The sequence below is a fragment of the Megalopta genalis genome, chromosome 5, assembly GCF_051020955.1.
Source record: "Megalopta genalis isolate 19385.01 chromosome 5, iyMegGena1_principal, whole genome shotgun sequence".
Lineage (NCBI taxonomy): Eukaryota > Metazoa > Arthropoda > Insecta > Hymenoptera > Halictidae > Megalopta > Megalopta genalis.
The window spans coordinates 5638068-5661758 of NC_135017.1; the positions used below are offsets into that span (position 1 = coordinate 5638068).

Below are 23691 nucleotides of genomic sequence, written 5' to 3' on the forward strand. Positions count from 1 at the left end.
AATAAAACATTAAACACTCTAACATTTTACATTTAACTCTTTTTACTTTCTACAATTGATGTTGGCAAGTTTTATTTTGCATAAAGATCTGCAATCAAAATGACTGATTGTAAAGATAGAATTTATGAGATACATTTATGTTACCTGTAGTAAATATTGCAATAAAACATTAAACACTCTAACGTTTTACATTTAACTCTTCTTACTTTCTACAATTGATGTTGGCAAGTTTTATTTTGCATAAAGATCTGCAGTCAAAATGACTGATTGTAAAGATACTATTTATGAGATACATTTATGTTACCTGTGGTAAATATTGCAATAACACTGCTTAAAAATCGAAATAAATGTCCTATTGTTACTTTTATAAACTAATATAAAACAGTTGCTTTTAGTGCTCGATAAATCTAGCGTTAATCATATTTTGTATTCCATAAATGTAATTTTTAACATAATTTTTCGCATGAAATAATCGAGCAATATAATGATTCATAAATATATACCTTTTGAAATGTATTGAAACATAAATAAATAACAGGGACAAAGCAATTATTAACAAATAATCTTTAGATAAATTACAGTGATAAAATATTTTCATTTATCAGTATTATCGCTGTGAGCGACTTCGTCATCGGCATTGTTTGAATTTAAACAAATCGGTATCTCTGTGTCGGTGAGAATTCGATATTGCAGCACAGTTTCATTTGCAGCAAAGTTTGATTAGGATCAATCAACATACGCTTTTACGTATGTAAAAGCGTCGCGTTCGAATTTTCCTGGGAAATCGGCACGAATTTTCTCGACGACTCAATATTTCATCGAACTCCTTCAGTTTCTCGTTCCTCTTCACTTCCCCTTCTGAGCTGCTTGCTTCGCCTCTTCTGGTGCATACTCTTCCTCCCCTTATAGGTTAGGTTCTCGGTTACTTCATAAATTCCATTTTCCTTTTCCATTCTTTCTTCTTATCTTTTCACTGTAATCCTGCACTTTACACTAATCTATTTGATCGATCGATTTGTACTGTATTATCTATAAACAATTCACGTTTTACTGTTCCTAACCTCAAAACTACTATTCCATTTTTGCTTGTATCTCGTCTTCGTTGCACTGTTCTTATTGGCCTTTATTTTTACGTTATCTATTATTCCTAAATTTCCTGTCTAGATTTCTATTATCTAGATCGAGTCCACTTTCCTCCATCCCAATAAAAATTTTTGCACACTGCATAAGATCCTGATCCTTGATATAATCGTACGTTCCGGGTAAAATGACATGGAACCAGAAAATAATACAAATTTCTGTAATTTATAAAGTTAAAGGCAAAATTTCCTTATTATTACGATAAAAAATATAAGCTAGTGTATATTATATATTTTTTTCAAAATAAAAAACCCATTAAATAATACATTAATGGTATTTACTTGTTGAAATGAGATGATCGTCACTAAACTAGATGGTCGCCACTGTATAAAAGGCACAATTTTCTTACTATTACGATAAAAAAATATACATTAGTGTATATTATATATTTTTTCAAAATAAAAAATCAAATAAGACATTAATGGTATTTATTTTCCGAAACGACTAACGGGCTTGAGTATAGCCCACACATGAGAAAAGGCACCTTTGTGTTTACATTCCCCCTCTTACCAGCTGCCCCATTTGCACATCGTCACTGTATAAGCGACCTTTAGATATTTCTATTTAATCTTCCATAGAAAAAGCATACATTTAAAATCTTATATTGTACCAGTTTCGAAAAAGCTTGACGAGCTGTTTATGCATAAAGCTTTACGACAGATGCAATCGACAGATCAAATCAATTCAATCAACATAGAATTTGTGTATCTACTTCGTTTTCAGAGACAGTAAATTCTCCCTAATTGACCCTCAGATTGTCCATTATTGTATAGGAGCTGAGGATCAATTAAGGAGAATTTACTGTAATTTGAACGAACTTTTAGATATTTCTATCCCACTTTGATAATATATTTATTTAAATATTTATATTATTTACAGGCGAATGAAAATGCTTCAAACTCATCGCAAACTTATTGGCATCTTCAAGTTTTTGTGTCTGAAAACTTTATATTATATTGGGCTGGCAACTAAGTAATTGCCGATTTGTTCAATGAAATAAAAAATTTTTTTTTACTTGGAATGAAGTTTAATCTGTAATGTATTTTCCATTTTGTTCGATGACCTTTTGCCATCTCTCCGACAACTTGAAAATTCCACGCTCGTAGAAAGTCTGATCCTTTTTGGCCAAAAACTGAGTTAAGTGAGATTTTACAGCGTCATCGTCATTAAAAGTTTTACCACGAAGGGAGTTGTCCAGGGATCGAAACAAGTGGTAATCCGATGGCGCGAGATCAGGGCTATATGGTGGGTGTAACATCAATTCCCAACCAATACTCATCAATTTTTGCCGAGTGGACAAAGACGTGTGCGGCCTAGCATTGTCCTGCTGGAAAATGACACCTTTACGATTGACCAATTCTGGTCGCTTTTCCTTGACCGCTGCATTCAATTTGTCCAGTTGCTAACATTCACGGATAATAAAAAATAACATAATAATAATAATAATAATTTTATAATATAACATTTACGGATATCATAAAAATGGGAGTGAGAGACATCTGTAACTGAAGTCGGCAATTACTTAGTTGCCAACCCAATAGTTGTGACATTCGGTAACTATAAAAACAAGTCGCAAGACTCGAATAATCGTATCTTCTCTTCCCAAATTGTTCATTTTCGTGCACAATTTAAGCGCCAATTACGGAGAATTTACTGTATTTATATCTGCACCGTACGAACATCTCTTGATACATATTTGACAAGTGTTCGGCTAATCAGCGCTCATCAATTTTCTGTGTACACTACTCTCAAAAGTTATTTATGTCATTCCTGCAATACATTATCAACTCCGAGTATGCCACTATAAATAATCGCAGAGTACACGGTCTTATCTAATCGATAGTTATTACCACTGTGGTAGATTCAGTGTACAATTAAGTTTTATCTGATCTTCGTCTGATCTAAAACAGTTTTTTTCTCAGCGCAGCAAGTTCTCCAAAATTGTCCATCAGCTTGTAAACAAAAATGGGCAATTTGTAAAGAGAAGATAGTTGTTGATATACAGTAAAATTTCCCCAATCGAGATCCTCAGCTTCTACACAAAAATGGACAATTTGGCAAAACTAAATAAAAGTATTATTACAATTTAAAGGCTTGTAATTGTCATTGTATCGAATAAATCAATTTAATATGTAACTTTCTATCACAGAAATTTCAGGTACATAAATAAATGTTCGACAAAGTTCTCTTTGCTCCAAGGACTCGCTATGACCCGGTCCCCTATAATATAAAGTTTCAGAGGCACAAAAATTTGAAAATGTCAATGAGTTTATAAAGAGTTCAAGGCATTTTCATTCGCCTGTAAATAATAGAAATATTTAAATAAATATATTATCAAAGCGCGATAGAAATATCTGAAAGTTCGCTCAAATTACAGTGAATTCTCCCCAATTGTCCTTCAGCTTGTACACAAAAATGGACAATTTGGAAAGTGGAGGCTCGAATAATCGTATCTCCCCTCCCCAAGTTGTCTTATTTTGTTTCGAAGCTGAGGGACGATTGGGGAGAATTTGCTGTGCATATTTTGCCCGCGAATCTAGCGGAACGGTTCCCGGCATTATTTCTAGGCAGCGTCGCGCGACACTCGAAATCGCAACAGCATTCTTTCCCGCAGAAGTTAATTCGAAAGCGAGAGCTTATCAGACGGAGCACGGCTCGCAAACTAAATTGGAAACTCGTCTGAAATACTAAGTTCTGCGCCCTGTGTTGCATCAATCGTTCGGTGCCCAGGGTGCCAGCAGGCTGTCCTACTTCCTCCCGCAGCATTCACGCGTAGACCGTTGTTAACAGAAATGGAGTATTCATGATTTATCCTTTCAATCGAAGGTCTCTTTCCCCGCCCGTCGTCCCCCCGTCTCTCTCTCTCTCTCTCTCTCTCTCTCTCTCTCTCTCTCTCTCTCCCTGCTCTTGATTTCACTCTTCTCATGTAAATTGATTTTCCTTGGATCTTGTATTTGAATTTCGACGAATTCGCTTCCATCGGGACACACTCAATTCACCGCCTAAATAAATTTCATGATACGGTGAAAGCTTTGCAGAATCCATCGCTTCGGAATTGCCTGCGAGTTTTTAGTTAATTTTGTTCGGTGACGTTTACCGGATGCAATTCAGTATTTCAACGGTATGACATCATTTTTAATTTCGCTTTTGTATAGATTATATTTATTCGGTGGATTTCAGTCTACGGATATAGCCAATCACAGTAAATACTCTCGAATTGTCCCTCAACTTTGGAAACAAAAAAAAAAATGAACAATTTGGGAAGACGAGATATAATTATTCGAGATACGATTATGATGTTGGTCTGATCTGATGTTATACTATTGAGTATGTATATATATTATACTATAATAGTATATACTATTATATATTATATATAGTATTATATACTATATATATTTTATATATAATTAATATATAATTATTAATAATATATTATAATAATATTAATATATATATATAGTATTATACTATACTATACTAACTGATGTTATACTATTTTAGTATATTATATTATATTTCTTAACACGTTGAACGCCCAGCGTGAATCGGTAGAGTTTCTCCCGGCGGCACGAAACAAAAAGAAAATTTACAAAAGACTGTAACGTATTGTCCTGAGTGCCCAGAGTCACCCTAATTAATATTTACAATGTTTTAACGAATTCCATCGTAACTAATAAAATGTTATAATATTTTAAAAACAAATATAAGTATAATTTGTTAGTATAAGTATATTTTATATTTTATTATCATATTTTATTATTAGTATGAGTATATTTTTAATGTTTGTTTTTGTTTACTTTATACCTTATTGTTACCCTATACTGTCTATACTCGTCATAGTTGTGTTACAAATAAAATTACTATAAATTACCACCAAAATCCTGCTTTAATTGGACGAAGATTGTCCAATTAACGTGACGTATTTATTGATTTTTATTATATTATTATTATTATTTATTTGACGTAGCGTTCAACGTGTTAATGATCTTGTGAAAATTTACTAGCGAGTTTCCTTTTCTTCCAAAAAAGAAAAAATGGCTAAGTAAACATGACTTGCCATCGACGTAAAGTGAAATTTATGACAACAATTAGCAGCAAATTGCCAGGCATTTGCACGTGGTCAAGGTTTAACGTACAATTTGCAAGACACACATTGTTCCCCGCAGAAACTCGGGTTATTTGTTTGAAATAAACAATTCGAAGCGAATTCGAAATTAGTTTCAATGTAGACCGCGGCCTTCGTCGCCTCGGTGAATGACGTATTTTTACAACGAACACCTCCATAATAGTAACCATTCCAGATTTAATTGTAACAGCTATATTAAACGTTTGCACTCGAGCGGCGACTTTCAGGCGCCACCTAAAACTGTTCTATCACCTTTCAAAATAATTTTCACATTGTCGAATTTGCTTGTATTTAATAATCTGTGTGAAGTGCAACTGTTGCCCGAGTCACAATATTCAATGTCGTATGCGTAAAATACAGTAAATCATACGAAATGGAAATACTGTAGGTCAGGGAATTATTTTAGATTTCGTGTTAAAATAGCTTCGAGTGTAAAGGGTTAAATTAATCTTCTGGACGACGAAGGCCGCATTAAACGCACGGAATCTGCAGTCTTGAATTCTGAGATCAATTTAGAAGCTGAGTGGAAATGAATAAGCAATTTACAAATAATTATGAACATAATGTTCTAGTGTTTGAGAAATTTGATTTCCAAAAGATAAAAACAAATCTTTAACTTCGAGAAATTGCTCTACTTTGGCCATGAAAGCTGAAGAATTCTGTAAACTCTCCGATACACAAGAGTATGTTTTGTATAACATTTGAACATTTTTCAATATATTTTTCAAATATTCTCAACAAGAGATTATTAGCAAAAATCAGCAATGAAAGAACGAACGCAAATCTAGTCATGGTTTAATAGAATAAAATTGATAGTAATCTACGTAAATTGGATGTTTCAATATTACACATTTTTCTAACTTGACCCTTTGCAGTCGGAGCCATTTTAACACGAGATCCAAAACAGTTTTTCTGACTTATAGTACATTTTCATTTTATATAATCAAATGCTCTTTATACGTATGAAATTGAATTTTGTGACTTATATATATATATTACATCTAAAAAAACTGTTACAAGTATAATCATACACATATATATGATTAAAAAAATCTGTTTTTTTAGATGTAAACAAACTGGATAACATTGGCATTATTTTGAAATTTGATACGATAAGTTTTAGCGATGCCTTGCCTCAGAGTCACCACTTGACTGCAATGTGTTAATACAAGGGCTGGCGAAAATTTGAAATAATTTTTAAATAATTGAAGTGACAAACATTGAAATATTTGCATGAGGAAATCTTATTTAGAAATACTATTTCATTTAGTGTTCGAATGAAATACTGTTTGGAAATTAAAGGATAAAAGCCTTTTATTTGCAATACTATTACTTAGAATACTATTGTTTTAAATACTATTCTGTGAAATTACTATTTAGTAATATACTGTAATACGACTATTTGATGAAATATTATTTTCTTATGTTTTGATGAAATACTTATTTCAGAATAGTATTTATATGAGCTGCTATTAAACAATATACTTGAAATGCTATTTCAATGCATAACTACTATTTATGGAAGAAAAGTTGATTTGCCAAATTCTGCATCGTACGAGAAGATAAAAATATTTACAGTCTATTTACTATTTTAGAAATCTATTATTTCTCTAACACTAAGCCAATGCCACGGTGCTTAAAAATCGCAAATTATTGTCATTTGAATGGCCAGGCAGTGTGAAGTAATTTTTATAAAGAGAAAACAAAAGAAAGAGAAAAAAGAGAGAAAGAGGAAAAAAAGAGAGAGAGGAAAAAAAGAGAAAGAGGAAAAGCTCCGACGAATTTTCCGCGAGCAGGAATAAAAATCGAGCGGATCAGAAAAATGGCGTTTGAAGTTTCGGAAGTGCCTCTAGGCTTTTAAAATGATCAGAGCAGTGTGAGAATGATCGTCATCGCCGGCGTCATCGTTCAGCCAGCCAGTTTTCCCCTTCGGGGATCGACCTGGTGTTCGAATCTCGTCTCTCTCTCTCTCTCTCTCTCTCTCTCTCTCTGGCTCCCTTCGCCTCTCCCTTTTAAAAGGAGGGTGGCGGCGACCCCTTTCGACGTGGCAGAGGGGCGGTTATCGATTCTAGAGCTCCCCCTCCAGCACGACTTCCGGCTGGAACGGCGTCAGGAGAAACGTGTGCGCGACTTCGTCTCTTCTCTTTTTTCCTCCTCTCCAGCCTACGTTTCTTCCGTCGCCCTCTTCCTCTTTCTTCATTTTCCACCCTCCGCCGCCACATCGCCCATTTTTCCCCGTTTTATCGTCCCCGGTGGTTCCAGCCGGTTTCCTTTCTTTTTTTTTTCTTCGTTCCACGCGAAATTGTATCTTGTTCAGCAGCCGTTGTCCGCGGACTCCGCGGGTCTCTATGCGAATTTCCGCTTGTGTTTAAACGGCTCCTGCGCGCGGCAGAACAATTTGTTAGGATCTTTTCGCCCGGCGAAATTAGAGTGGAGGCGTGATCAATGGACGGATTTAATGCGTTCGTGACGAAAACGGACGGGCACGAAAGGGTGAAAGCGCGTCCGAGGGATTAAAATTTGCTATATGTATATCGGAGTCCTCCGGAATAGTTCTGTTGGATTTATGCTCCTTTCGAATTGGCACAGATACGTTCGATCTGAAAAACAAATTGCTCGATTACACATTCTGGTATGGAAATGAACGTTTCGGATCTCCAACAAAATTCGAAAGTTTGATTTGTCAATATTTTTATACGCAAAAGGTGTCGCCCAAAATTTAAAAAGAAAGAGATATAGCTGCCCTAATTCGATAACGAGACGCGTCTAAATAATAAAGTTTAAAGGAAAAGGCATTTAAAGCTTTATTTTCCCAATGATAACTTGGTAATTGCGAATGATAACCTGGTTCTTGATAGATGCAACACATTGTTCCACTAAATACAATAATAGTAGCATTGCTGATAATACCTTTTTCTTGTTGTATTTGTTTATTTAATGTCGCATTTGCTTAATAGAGATTAGCGACCACTTGTGCGATTACAATTGTATTGGGTTGGCAACTAAGTAATTGCCGATTTCAATTATAGATGTTTCTCACTCACATTTTTATGATATCCGTAAATGTTATATTATAAAATTATTATTATTATTATGTTATTTTGTATTATTCGTGAATGTTAGCAACTGGACAAATTGAATGCAGCGGTCAAGGAAAAGCGACCAGAATTGGTCAATCGTAAAGGTGTCATTTTCCAGCAGGACAATGCTAGGCCGCACACGTCTTTGTCCACTCGGCAAAAATTGATGGATATTGCTTGGGAATTGATGTTACACCCACCATATAGCCCTGATCTCGCGCCATCGGATTACCACTTATTTCGATCCCTGGACAACTCCCTTCGTGATAAAACTTTTAATGATGATGACGCTGTAAAATCTCCCTTAACTCAGTTTTTGGCCGAAAAGGATCAGACTTTCTGCGAGCGTGGAATTTTCAAGTTGTCAGAGAGATGGCAAAAGGTCATCGAACAAAATGGAAAATACATTACAGATTAAACTTCATTCCAAGCAAAAAGAAATTTTTTATTTCATTGAACAAATCGGCAATTACTTAGTTGCCAACCCAATAGAAATAGTTTTTACGTTGAATTATCTGCACTAAACACTTTGGCCTCAGAATTAACTTTTTAACCTAGATTCCTTAAGTTACTGTTTAATTTCGCTGAGAACAATTTTGTTTCTTCTAAATATGACATAACCTTTGCTGTATGTTTATAGTTGTCCAAACATTCTTTGACGGTATTCGGCATTTTCACTTTTTTCCTGATATTGTTGCGCGATGGACATTCTATTAAGATGTGCTCAACTGTAAGCTCAATGTTACAGTCGTTACAAAATGGTTTACAGATAATACTATTTGGTAGGAAATAGTAGAATATCTCCTTGATAATTTCTATCGATAGCTATATCTTGTTTTTATTCTTATTTTTAGAGTATTTCGTCGTTATTTTAGAATTCAGTATAGATTTTAGATATGCAACGAAGTTACATATTCAAAGCCCAAGGTCAAAAATTAAGTGAATAAATAAAAAAGATAAATAGTAGAATATCACCAAATTACGTTTTCGTTCTTTTTTTTTAAATGTCTCAGTATTGAATTAAAACAGCGATATATTAACGTTGAACCTACTAAACAATAAAATTGACCGGTACGCGTTGCCTGACAAATGTGAAAAGTTCCAATTTATTTAGATTTTCTACAGCTTTCGTTACAGTAGTTGTACCAATAATGTAATTTATGCAATCATTTTCCATGAAAATGTCTCAATTGTTCTTATAATTTTAAAACGAGAAACCGGCCATTTGACCGTGATAGGTTCAGCGTTAAAAGCCTGATTTATAGCAGCTGATATGGATATCGGAAATAACCATGAGGTAGCTTCTTTCTTTTTTACGTTTTCTTCATTTTCCAATCTCCGTCCGTGTTCTTCCATTTTGTACGTTTTATCGTTCCGAGTACATTTTATTTGTGGTTCCAGCAACTTTTCGTTCTATCATGACTGCGGACTTTATGCACATATGGTTAAAATGGACGGATGGATATTTAAAATCTGCGAGAAGATGAAAAGAAACTGAGAACTTCGATGTAATAATAATCAATTCGTTAACACGTTGAGCGACGCGTCGGTCAAACATGGGTGACACTAATTTTTGGCTAATTTTGAAAATTCATTTTCATTGTAATGTAGTAGAAGGGGAAATGTAAGCCTTGTCGCGCGAAGACTATAGGTATACTACATAAAATTTGACAACAAAAGGACAAGAAAAAAAATGTAAACAGTATGTACTGAAAATGAGTAATTTTATAAGAAATATCAAAGAGGTCATTTTGATCCCATTTGGAAGTTCCAGCGTTAACACGTCGAATGCCACGGGGGTCACCGGTGACCGGCACTTAACGTGGCGGTGACGCCATGGGGGCCACCGGTGACCGGCGCGCCCAAATTGATAGAAATATATATATAATTTAAAACAAATGTCAATATCTAAAATTTTGTATTATTACCATCGTCAATTCAAATAGTGACCCCTGTCGCAATTAATATGTCAAACATGGTTATACACTGTAACTTATTTATTGCAGATAATATTTCAACATTATATGTATCACATAAAAGAAAATTCATCGTGACACCACGGACAATTTCTGTAAAACCGTGGCATGGCATTCAACGTGTTAAGAAAAACAAAAAATTGCACTTGGCTCCTTTTCTTTTATGATAGATTCAAATAAGTTTAATTTTGAAAATTCTCCGGATGGACTTAAAGAGGAAATCTACGTATTCGAATGCGGAGTCGACATTCTGTGGCACAGAAAGAAATCTTCAATTTGTGCGGTCAGATTTCAAAATTGAAAAGCCTCGGCAGCCTTTCGATATACAAGCTGAGATATAATGCTGATCGATTTCCAAATTCAAAATCACAAGAACAGAATCTTAATTTCGCAGCGGCATCGCTAAGTTCATTTATAATGATATTAACAACGCCTTTAACACTGATAACGATTATAACGTTAATAATGTTCCTGGCACTGATGACGCTGATAACGTCGATTTAATTTAATGACACCGACGATGTCGATGATTAAAACGATTTTATTGTATAACTGCAATGGTGACATTCATTTGGTCGATGTTTAATGCACGGAAAAATATTAATGATATCGAATCATAATGATCTTAATGACTTGCAATGATATCGACTTCGATGTTGATAACGACGTTTACTGGTATGTAATGATGATGAATTAGACGATGATAATGATACCATTTTCTGCTGCTCATAATAATTTTGACGATCGTTAAAAATCGAAGTCGTCACCATTAAACGTTGCTAAAATAATTATCATTAAACATTGCTGAAATTGTTATCATGCATTAATTATCGTTCACATTGATACTATCATAGTGATTAATCATTCAAATCGTTATCATCATCGACATCATCACTTTATAACACACGTTATATACGTATTTTACAGCAATTTTGACAGTCGATGACGACTTCGATGTTGATAATGATGTTTACACGCATACAATGATGATGAATTCGACGATGATAATGATGTGTAATGCCATTTTCCGCTGCTCATAATAATTTTGACGATCGTTAAAAATAGTACTATCATCGAAGTTATCACCATTAAACGTCGCTAAAATAATTATCATTAAACATTGCTGAAATTGTTATCATGCATTATAACTATCGTTCACATTGATTAATCATTCCTGATTATCACATCGTGATTAATCACTCGAATCATTACGATCATTGATATCATTAGTTTTTTTAACACATGTTTTATAACAATTCTGGCAATCGACGACGATAATAATTTCGATGATCTAATCATAATGTCGATGTTTCATGATGATAATTTCGATGACGATGTGTAATCACGACGAATTATTATCACGTCAATGATAATGATTTCAATGTTTAATGATTGCGATGGTAATCTCGGTGACGGTGAAGTATAATACCGACGACGTTGATAATGATTTTAATGCAATTACAATTATGACGACGCCCGACTAAGTTCAGCCACGAAGATTCTGTAGATCGAACAAAAATTTTGAATCCGACCTTTAGCGCGAACAGACTCCCGAAAAATACGGCTATCCGTAAATTCTGCGCGGACCGTGGATTTTCGAGACACAAATGGGATCGGAAGTTGTCGATCGAGAGATCGAGAGAGATTCTCAAACACAAGATCATAATCCCGGGGGTTGCCGCAGGAGAAAGCATAGCGGAGAGATCCATAGCAGCCGATATTGGAACTGTGAGCTTCGCCGATCAAACAATTTAAATTAGAGGATCCCCGGTCAACATTCCTGCTGGAATTCCCGCGTGAAGGTCCGCCAGCGGAAAAGTTTCGCCGAACGAATTCCGAAGTTGGAGACCCGGGGCTTCGAAAGGCGGAACAAATCAAAGGTGTGGGAAACGGGGTTTCACGAATCAGAATTAAGACAAGAGAGATATCCGAGCCAGGATTGCGAGCTTGGCGAACTTCCCCGGCTGGTTGAAATTCGAAGCTCGTTCGACGAAACGTGCTTACACCGACGAAACTAGGTAATAAAATTGTTTTTAATTCGGTTTTCATACCGGGATCAAGAATTCGGGTCGGATCGACGTGTTTCCGGATTAAACGGCGAAGACACGTTTCTAAACCGAGGATTCTAAATTTAAATGTGTTTTTCCGAGCTGGATTCCGATTTCTGCGACCGAAGTAGCATTTGCGATTGCAATGGCCGCGCGCTGCAGTATTTGAACAGCGCACGGCGAAAATGTCCACGAACGATTACCAAGTATCTGTTGAAATTTTTAATCGGATTTCTTGCGAGCAGAGATAATTTCGCTTAAGTCCAACCATCCTGGATGTGTAAAACGAGCTTCCACCGTGTAGCAATAAATGCGTCTAATTTAAGACCGCATACGTTTACGTGGATCAGAATAATTATGCGCTAATTTGTAGACATTGAAGGCGATTATAATTTATGAATTTCTTATGTACACTCAATTTTAGAGAATCTTGCATCCTACGGAGTAATTATTCCACTAATTAGTCCACGCACAGTTAACAGATGCTTCCCGTTTAGCTAGGAAAGAGTTCTAAAATAGAAAAATTTCGACGCTCTAAGAAAGAATTGACAAAACCTAACGAATATATTTTGAACAACATAACGATTAATTAAAAGATTTTTAAAAACTTTTCAGACTACGCAATAGATAATTAAAAAATGAAGAAAATATTTTAGACTACGTAATAACTAATTAAAAACCGAAGAATATGTTTTAGACTACATAATAACTAATTCGAAAATGAAGAAAATTTTTTGGACTACGTAATAATTGATTTACAAATGAAGAATACGTCTTAAACTTCATAATAAGTAATTTAAAAATGAAAAATATGTTTTAGGCTGTATAATAACTAATTATAAAAATGAAGAACATATTTCAAACAACATAATAAGTAATTAAAAAATGCATATATTTTAGGCTGCATAATAACTAATTATAAAAATGAGGAAAACTCTTTAGGCAACACGATAACTAATTCAAAAACGAAGAATATGTTTTAGATCACATACTGACTAGACTGCAGATTTTTATACGAAATAAAAATTCTGTGGATTAATTGCAAGATACGTAACCCACTTGGACAATCTTTTCTTTCTTTACATATTTTATTCGAGTTACAAATAACGCAATAGTACTTTTGAATAAATTAAAGCTCTTTAACGTTTTGTATTTGATCTACTCGTGCATAAAATCCGCGGTCTAACAATAAATAATTAGAAAATGAAGAACATATTTTCAACAGCATAGTAAATCGTTTTGAAGGAAAGAAAACATTTTACATGAAATTCTATTTAAATTGTAGACTTACGAAGAATTTTAAAGTAAGAAGAGAATGATTCCGAGAAGAACAATGAATTTGAAAATTAAAAGAATCTATGCCCGTTCTTTCTTATACTTTTTGAACACCCTGTACATACACGCTTCTCTCCTCCCTATGTGTTTGCCTTCTCTCCCCCGTCCGAGCGCCTCTCAATTCTCACTCTGCACGTTTCTCTCCACCTTGCCGCGTCCTCCTTGTCCCCCATTTATTCCTACGATCCCTTTGTCCTTTTCTCTCTCTCTCTCTCTCTCTCTCTCTCTCTCGTTCTCCTCTCTCCCATCGGCGCCGCAATCGTGTCGTCTCTTTCTAATTCGCGCGTTTACGCGACACTCTCTCCTTGTCTCTTGCCAGCGCGCTGTTTCCCTTCTAGTCTTTACCTTGTCCTTCCCTTTGTCCCTCTCGCTCCACCCTGGAAACTGGTCGAATGAGGACGACCAGCCGACGAGAGGAGCGGAAATATTGTTTACTGGTTGGGCCGGGAGGGGTTTGGAGGGAAAGACTGGCCACAGCGGAAAATAAACATTGGGGAAACCGCGGAAGTTTTTCTCTGAAAATTTTTGGACGACCAACCCTCCACCCTCTGTCTCCCACTTAATTTATTGACCCGTTCGACAGAATATTTTACTAGCCCCTGAAAACCTCGCGCAAATTCCCATTTTGATAAGCTGTTTCATTAACGACGGAACAAACAAACAAGTCGATTATTCGCTGCGAGATCTCTTCGGTTAACACGTCTGTGGATGGGAACGCATGTAGCATTCATTTTCATTGTGATGTTATATTTTCATTGTCATTTAAATGACACGAATGGCTATAACGTACACACATTTATAAGAGACACTTTCATGCGCTCAATTCTGTGTGGAATTCACTTTAACGTAATGATTCATGAATAAATCATCTGTCTACTTTTGCGGCTCATTAAAATGTCTACTGTCCGCGAACGTGTTGAAAGAATAATCAAAATATGTATCACTAATCTTGTCTGAAAGTAAAGATCATCTTGTCATCTTGTCATCATAAAGATTTTAAAACCAGAGATACACCCCCTTCCGAAAATATTAGGACACTTAGAAGATATTATATAAATTTGAGAAGCCGATAGGAAGTTATTGTAATTTCTTCAATCTATTTCAAACTTAATTTTATGAAACTGTGTGTAACGAGTAGATTATATATATTTAACAGTATAATAAAAATAACGTTGATTATATAAAAGAGAATTAAAATTTCTTTTAAGCAATACATCCACCTCGTTTTTAATTACTATCTCTTGGACTAATCTCGGCATTCGTTTTATTAATTCATCTATTATTTCTGTTCCTGTTTGGTTCAATGTATTTTATACTACGTTCCACATATTTAAAAAATACCGAACAAGCAGTATAAGGTGAACTCGGCACACGTTTTCAATGAACAGAACGCAATAAATGAGAAAACTAATCGTATAAGTGACAAACATTTATAACTTAATATGTGTGTACTTTCGACAATACGATATCATAAAACTCTGAGACATTACCTAAGTCGAATGAAAAACTACGATTTATATTAAATAAGGTTTCATAATACTTTTGGAAAGGAATGTATGTAACATTAAGAATGTCCTAATCAGAGAGACATGAAAACATTTATAACTTAATATGTACTTTCGTCAATACGATGTCACAAAACTCTGAGACATTACCTAAGTCGAATGAAAAACTACGATTTATATTAAATAAGGTTTCATAATACTTTTGGAGAGGAGTGTATGTAACATTAAGAATGTCCTAATCAGAGAGACATGAAAACATTTATAACTTAATATGTACTTTCGACAATACGATGTCACAAAACTCTGAGACATTACCTAAGTCGAATGAAAAACTACGATTTATATTAAATAAGGTTTCATAATACTTTTGGAGAGGAGTGTATGTAACATTAAGAATGTCCTAATCAGAGAGACATGAAAACATTTATAACTTAATATGTACTTTCGTCAATACGATATCACAAAACTCTGAGACATTACCTAAGTCGAATGAAAAACTACGATTTATATTAAATAAGGTTTCATAATACTTTTGGAGAGGAGTGTATGTAACATTAAGAATGTCCTAATCAGAGAGGCATGAAAACATTTATAACTTAATATGTGCTTTCGTCAATACGATATCACAAAACTCTGAGACATTACCTAAGTCGAATGAAAAACTACGATTTATATTAAATAAGGTTTCATAATACTTTTGGAGAGGAATGTATGTAACATTAAGAATGTCCTAATCAGAGAGACATGGAAACATTTATAACTTAATATGTACTTTCGTCAATACGATGTCACAAAACTCTGAGACATTACCTAAGTCGAATGAAAAACTACGATTTATATTAAATAAGGTTTCATAATACTTTTGGAGAGGAGTATATGTAACATTAAGAATGTTCTAATCAGAGAGACAATATAATTATTAAAGAATTAGCGAAAGAGATGAAACTGTCATTTTCCAAAGACCCAGATATTTTGAAACGGCATCAGTCTTTCCAGCGCAATAATCGCAACTTGCAAATCGTTTGCACATCCTCTGCGATCATACAAATTTCGAGAAGATCATTTTAAGATACGGAACGACACGTTCCGGCTCGGCGAGCCCCGAGCATTTATGCGCATAATAATTTCATAGGATCACGCCCGGCAAATGAATCGCGGCGATAAAACTTTTGATCAAACGGCATTGTTGTATGAATAATAATCTGAAAACAAGTCCATTGAAATAACACTCGGTGCCCTGGCTTAAACGATTACCCGCTGTGTTTGCGTTCGCTCGTGCCGAGTGTGTTTTGCATTTCGCTTCCCCTGTTTCCCGGCCGCTGCACGTGACGCGCAGTATTGTAAAACAATTTTTATCGCTTGAAAAACCTTGTACCTGTGCGCCACGCGTGCCGGTGCGCGCACCTCGCCTCTTCTTTGTCAGCGCGTTTTATTTATCACAATATTTCAACAACCCCGCCGCTGCTCTCCCGTCGTCGTCGACGCTGTCCTCCATCCACCCTCATCGCGTCGCCGAACGAATTTTCATCGAGGCTTTTCCTACCCCCGGACGAGAGATAATCATTTTTCAATATTCCTCGATTCACTTTTCGAAATGAACGGAAATCGTTCCGCTCCGTCAGAAATTATTTTCCCGGCGAAATTCATGGAAACGCGCGACACGGGGCGATCCGAGACTGTTTCGACCTTTGGGCTTGCGCTTTTTCAAGCCTGTGCCACCCCCGCGTTGCAATTTTACATTGCGTCATCCACGCCGTTCCCGTGCAGCGCACAACAGCTTCCACTCCCGTCTCGTCCACTTTTGTCTATTATACAATCTGTAAAATACCATCGAATGATTACTCGTGCACGAGAAAGAATTGTGCAATTGTGCTAAACATTGTAAAAGAATTTAGCGTTCCATTAATATTTAGGGTTAACTTCGATGTTATTATTATTTACCTTTGTTTGTACTTGGTTTATAATTCCCTTATACATGTTCTTCTCTTTCATTAGCTCTGTTTCGCTCTCTCCAGTTATAACCTAAAACCTATAATATTGTATTACACCCTGTTATATTATATAATATATTATATGATATTTATCTTATATTATAATATGTTATATAATACTTATTATTAATAATATATAATATATAATAATAATATATTATATTATAATATATATATATATATAATAATAATAATAATATAATACTTATTATTATATAATAAGTATATTTATATATTTATTTATTATTATACTATATTATACTATATTATATTACATCGTCTTTAATATTAACATTTACGATTTTTATAATATAACATGATATTTTTATTTTATATTATAATATATTATATGTTACTTATATTTCATTATATTATATTACATCGTCTTTAATACTAACATTTACGATTTATAATATAACATATTATATGATATTTTTATATTATAACATATTATACGATATTTTTATATCATAATATACTACATGATATTTATCTTATATTATAATATGTTATATGATACTTATATTTCATTATACTATATCATATTATATCATATTACATCGACTTTAATACTAACATTTACGAATCGAGTGTTCCCCGTGTGCATAAAATTATTCTCTAATATCTATGTTCAGTATTGACCGTAACCGTCACGAGGAATAAAATGATGAAATAGAGAAAAGATAGTGAAACTTCGTCTCATAGATACGCCGAGAGGAATTTCTTCGATTTTGGATGGTAACGTGATAACGGATGCGCCGGAGTGGGAGCCTGACAAATCGAATATTCAGTATAGTATCATCCAAATGACCCAATTACAAGTTGCGGAGCCCACTGCAAACTCCGCGTCCACCGGAAATGGAGTATGCAAGTTAGACCGTTCCACTCGATGCACCTTACGGCTACGTAAACGTTTTACATGAACTGGCTGATAGTCCAAATACAGTTATACTGATTTTCTATGCCGGCGGACTCGCGAAATTATAGTCTGCGCTACAGAGAGCTGCTGCAGGAATATATTTTCTACATCTGCATAAATTCAATAACGATTTGTTTATCAAGCGATGCAATGATCCGGGATGAAACTAATTTCTGGAAAATATTTCGACGTGCATTTATGAAAAGATTATCCTGGTTTCAGTTCCTTTGAATTGGTCTGTGAGATAATATGCATTTGCATAAACATCTGCAGTCTAGCGATTTTAAATGAATTCGATAATTTAATATGAATTCAATATATCATATGATACTTATATTTCATTATGTTTTATATTATATTACATCGTCTTTAATACTAGCATATTGATTATTTATGATATAATATATTATATTACATTGCCTTTAATACTAATATTTACGATTTATAATATAATATATTATATTACATTGCCTTTAATACTAATATTTACGATTTATAATATAATATATTATATGATATTTATCTGATATAATATATTATATGATACCTATATTTATTATATCATATCATATCATTATATTATATTACATCATCTTATGAACTCGATAATTAAAAATAAACTCAATAATTTAGAAAAGTGATTTGCTCGAATATTTAGAAAAGTGATTTACTTGAATACGTTAATCTGAACAACTATTAGCTTGCACGGAAATGTTTGAAGATTCAATTTAATATAATGTTGAAACTAATGGATTATTAGGCAGTAAGGTACCGTAATATTAATTCATGAAAGTAGCGTACGCTGCAAACAAATTTTCCATTTTGCTTGACTTCTCCAAACTCTGGGACTACGGGCTCTTTCGAAGAAAACTACTTTAACAAATAATTCAGTACACTCTGGAAACTGACTTCGAACTTCAGCTTATCAAAGGAGGAAGTTTGCTAATTAAAGACCGTCTAAAAGTTGGCACGGACTACGAAGAATCAATTAACAGAGATTCGGCACTCTTTCGTTGTCCTATTTCAAATAATATTTTCCGTTCGTCGTCGTCGCGTGCCTCCATTTTTGCAGGCGTGTATTCTCGGAAGGGACATTCGGAAATCAGATTGCAAAATTACAGAAAGGCCACTTAGGCCACCAACGGGGACCTATGCTCTGATAATTAGCCGCATAATGTATCCTCGTACCCAGATCAAAATAACCTGCGTCAACAGGCACGGCAATGTTTGATGGCAAGCATTAATTACTACGCACTTTGAAGCATCTCCGACACGGATATTAATGTGTGCTTTGGTCTCCATAGAACTCCCTAGCATTTCCCTAGATTTGCTAATGCGCTGTTGACTTGTAAGTTCTTTTTCGTTGAAACCCAACGGTGGAATTCTCGTAAATATTGAACGATCGATATCGCTTAGTTCGCCGCGTATTTAACGTTTTGTTGTAATGCTGGATTTTCAATATTTCAATATCTTTTATTTAAGCAGCACGTTAAAGCGAAGTTGGCACACTCGCCTGCCGTTTATTATAAAAGTCAGTGACTGTTTAGAACGATCTATCTCTCGAAACAAAACATATATTTGACAAGTATCAAATTTTATGAGAGGCATTAAGATGTTAAGCAGTGAACAATGCTCTGTGATCGTCTACGTGTACGGCTAAGTTGTTTAAATGTTTAAATTGAAGATTAAACATAAGATAATACTGAATTTATTTGGCGAAGCTGAGAGAGTTTTGCCGAACGTCGTGATATCCAACAATGATATTTATAAAGTTCCCAGCCCGGCGTTCTATTTGCAAGAACATTTTATTCGAAATGTTATGTTAAAGATCCGGAGTTCCGTTTGCGAAAAACGCCGCGACTTTTCCTCATTTCTCCTTTTACCGGTCGAACAACATTCTTTTTTTCTTTTTTTATTTTACTTTCTATCCCGTGGAAATATCACGGGTCAAGGTGTTCCCGAGAAAAGTAAAGAAATGGGAAGAGTTTCGAGAGGAAACTACATCGGTGGAAAAGGTTGTACAACGCGGGAAAAGAAAATAAGGTTATGTACGCGATAAAATTGCAGCAGCTAGTGCGGTTTCCTCTTTCTATTTGCAATTTGCGTGAACGTTCAATCGTGAAAATATTGGCTACCATTCAATTTGCCGCCGCGCACGATCGTGCAAATATTTAAATGAAATTACTAACTGTTTATAAAAAAAAAGCCGATCCTTTTGGTTGCACAGCTTCACATTTTTAACAACTTTTTCCCACCGCATTAGCATCTGATACGTTCGAGACAAAAATGTGGACTTGACCAAATTCTAACCTATATTTGCATAATGTTTAAATTATGCTCATAAACTTGCGAACGTTATGAAGTATAGTCCAGCACTGGGTTAAGTGTTCATTATTTGTTTGAAAAAGTTCGCCCGTTACTGCTTCTTAGCATAAAATATATAATACTGTCAGACTGCGATCCCATAACCTCGATAAAGAATAAAATCGTTTCCACGAGGTTACAAATTTATTAAAATACACAAAATTAAAGTGAACTATGTACATTTCTACCAATGTCTTAATTCGTATTTATTTACCAAGGTAAAACGAAAGATCTACTGAAAAACTGTTCTACTTACCTTGCAGTGTTTCATTTATGTCCCGTTCTCAGATCGTCTGAATACTGTTATTTCTCATTACCCATGTTCCCCCGGTTCTTCGCTGCGAGTACTGAAACAAGTTTACAAGCAAGAGAGCCCATTTAATTTCGAAAGAACACGGTAACAGTGTTAAAAGTAACCGAAGTAAAATAATACCGTCTCTTGTCGCGGAAATACAGCATCCGCCATTACGAGATTGCGCAGCGAATAATTCCTTTATTCGTGCTCATTGTTTCGACTTCCATGTGAAATGTGTGCGACAGATACAGATAATTGACATTTTCTATTTTATCGACAGTTTTTAATATCCACTAAGTTAATGAATTATGTCAACGAAATCTTTGCCACTTTGTAAATATTAAATTAATATATATATATAATAATATTTAATTAAATTAATATATATATATATATATATATATATATATAATATTTAATTAAATAACAATAAATTTATCAACGAGTAATCGATTTATAATAAATCTTCTTCGAGTGAGCACTATTATTATGTGACGGGAATAATTTATTTATTTCAATTTAAAATATCAAATACTTAATTAAATTATAAGTGTTGAGTGGGTAAACTCCGCAATGTAAAAGAGAGAGGCGACATCTTTTGAAATGACTACTAACGATTTTCCCAAGTCGGTTAGCAAAGCTTTTAATAAAATACTTACAGTTTCCGCGATCCAAGTTAACTCGGAAGAGTGAATTAGATCGAAATCAATCAGCGTAACCTTTAAAATTTGACTCCCAAGCACGATGACCAACGGTGGTTACATTAATGTCACAATAACTTTCCGTAACTAGAGCCCATAACCGACTGACAGTGCGAGATCCCGATCTGCCATAATTCCCCTCAACCCCCACTCCGCTGATTGTCTTAGATATCGCACGGGTTATAATAACACCACTTTCTATCGAATTCGTAATCTAACCTATACTCGACAAATTAGAATTATTTGATTCTAATTGCGATAAGTTTAATGCTAATAAGCACGTGAATATAATTACGGACTTAAAGATAACCTGTACTCGACAAATTAGAATTATTTAATTCTAATTGTGATAAGTTTAATGCTAATAAGCACGCGAATAATTACGGACTTAAAGATACTACTACGACAGTTTTTGTAACGTCAAGTAAAAACGTACAATATTCAGCGGGAGTACAACCAATTAGAGACGACATGCGCTTGGTACAATTTATCGCCGTTGACACTCTTGGCGGGAAGTATAAAAATCGAATTCTGGATCGGCACTTTTTGCTAACCTGTCCATATTACTCTTCATCTATTATAAATATTAGGGTGTCCCATAAATTCTTTCCGCGCCGCGCTATGAATGAATCTAACTGGCTGTGTGTTTATATAAACACGCAGACTTACCTCTTGGCTGTTTAGGGTATCGGTTTCAGTCATCCCAGAGCTCTTTTAGAGTACGTTTCGTTGGTGACAAAGTTCCTTATACAATTTTTTCTACGCCGTTCAATATGGACAGCCAAAAGAAGCATTTGCGGCATGTTATGCTTCATCGCTTGAAAAAAAGTGATAGGGCAAAGAACACTGCAAACGAGATTTGTACCGTTTACGGTGATGGTTCTACGACTATTAGGACAGTCCGCGATTGATTTAAGAGATTTGGAGCTGGCAATTATGATTTGGAAGATGAAGACCGCAGCGGCCGTACAACAACGACGGTTGCGGATCTTATCAAAGATATGCTCGCTGAAAATCCGCGATATAGTGTGCGCGAGATTGCGGATGCCACTAACATACCCAGGACAACGGTACATAAGCATTTAATCAAGATGGAATATGTGAATCGATTCGAAGTTCCACACCGTCAAATTTTCATCACGACAACGCAAAACCGCATGTTGCGTTGGTCGTAAGACAAAAATTATTGCAGTTTGAGACGTTCTACCTCATCCTCCGTACTCCCCAGACATTGCTCCATCCGATTATTACTTGTTCTTCTCGTGAAAAAATTCTCTCCGTGAAAAACGGTTGAAATTCGTAAGCGAAATAAAAACGCACCTTGATCAATATTTTGCAAATAAGCCTGAACAATCTTAGAAAGACGGCATATGAGGCTTCCTGAAAGATGGAAGAAGGTAATAGAGCAGAACGGTTCATATATAACTCGATAAATCAACTTTAAACAACAAATATCGTGTAATCATTTCGCATCAGAAAAAAGGGAAGAACTTATGGGACACCCTAATAGAATATAGAATTACAAACTTGATTCGTTGTACGAAAACGCAAACGAGATTCGGGTCGACCGCGTCTTGCCAACTGCCAAACTAAACGCGAAGTGTACGAATTAAAATTCCTTAGAACGGCAAAGGGGCAAAAGTAACTCTGGACAGCGTTCCTAGCAAAGGATAAACTGCTGCTGGAAGGATTTTGGTGCAGCTGTCGTCGGAAACGTTAACGTTAGCGTATGCAGCGAAAAATATTGGAAAAATATTCAAGGCGGTGCGGGCCGATGAATGCGAGGACGATGCTTCTGTAAAATTCTATGCATCCCTAAGCGAAAGTCACTCTCGTCGGCGCGCCGCCGACTTCTGGGGATGAACATTGTGTTCTCTTATGCTAAAAGAAGAGCTCCGCCATTAATATGCCGTCCGGATTTCCGTGAAACATCAGGATACGATGACTCAATAGAATGATCTGAAAATCTTTGATACTATATAAACTCGTGAAAATCTCCGATACTCACTCTATTTTGCTAAGATGAATTGTACTGGTTTCTCAATAATGCGTTGTTGAAATTCGATGGAGAATTTTTAAAGTCCCATTTGAATATGAAATGCTGGATGATTCGTCATGAAAAACAGTTCCTCGAACATTATCTTTATGCAATGAGTTTCCAATACGGCGCTGGCATAACTTTATCCCTGTGAAATGGCATGACTCGTT

At 35.0% G+C, this 23691-nt stretch overlaps 1 protein-coding gene and 1 long non-coding RNA gene across 11 annotated transcripts in view; one reads left to right on the forward strand and one right to left on the reverse strand.

Annotated features, from left to right (window-relative positions):
* LOC117224022 (uncharacterized) overlaps nucleotides 1–23691 on the forward strand; it is a 124700-nt gene that overhangs the window by 74458 nt on the left and 26551 nt on the right. The window lies entirely within an intron of this gene.
* LOC117224029 (uncharacterized) lies at nucleotides 1552–21910 on the reverse strand. 7 transcript variants are annotated; one of them, XR_004491094.2, is made up of 5 exons: nucleotides 21442–21901; nucleotides 20744–20834; nucleotides 17155–17242; nucleotides 16589–17030; nucleotides 1552–7869 (listed from the first exon to the last, which is right to left on the reverse strand). It is a non-coding gene; the product is annotated as an uncharacterized LOC117224029 (long non-coding RNA). The 7 variants fall into 7 exon arrangements; XR_004491095.2 differs by lacking the exon at nucleotides 1552–7869 and adding an exon at nucleotides 8636–9822; XR_004491092.2 differs by lacking the exon at nucleotides 1552–7869 and adding an exon at nucleotides 20921–21047 and having other exon boundaries at nucleotides 10057–17030; nucleotides 21442–21910.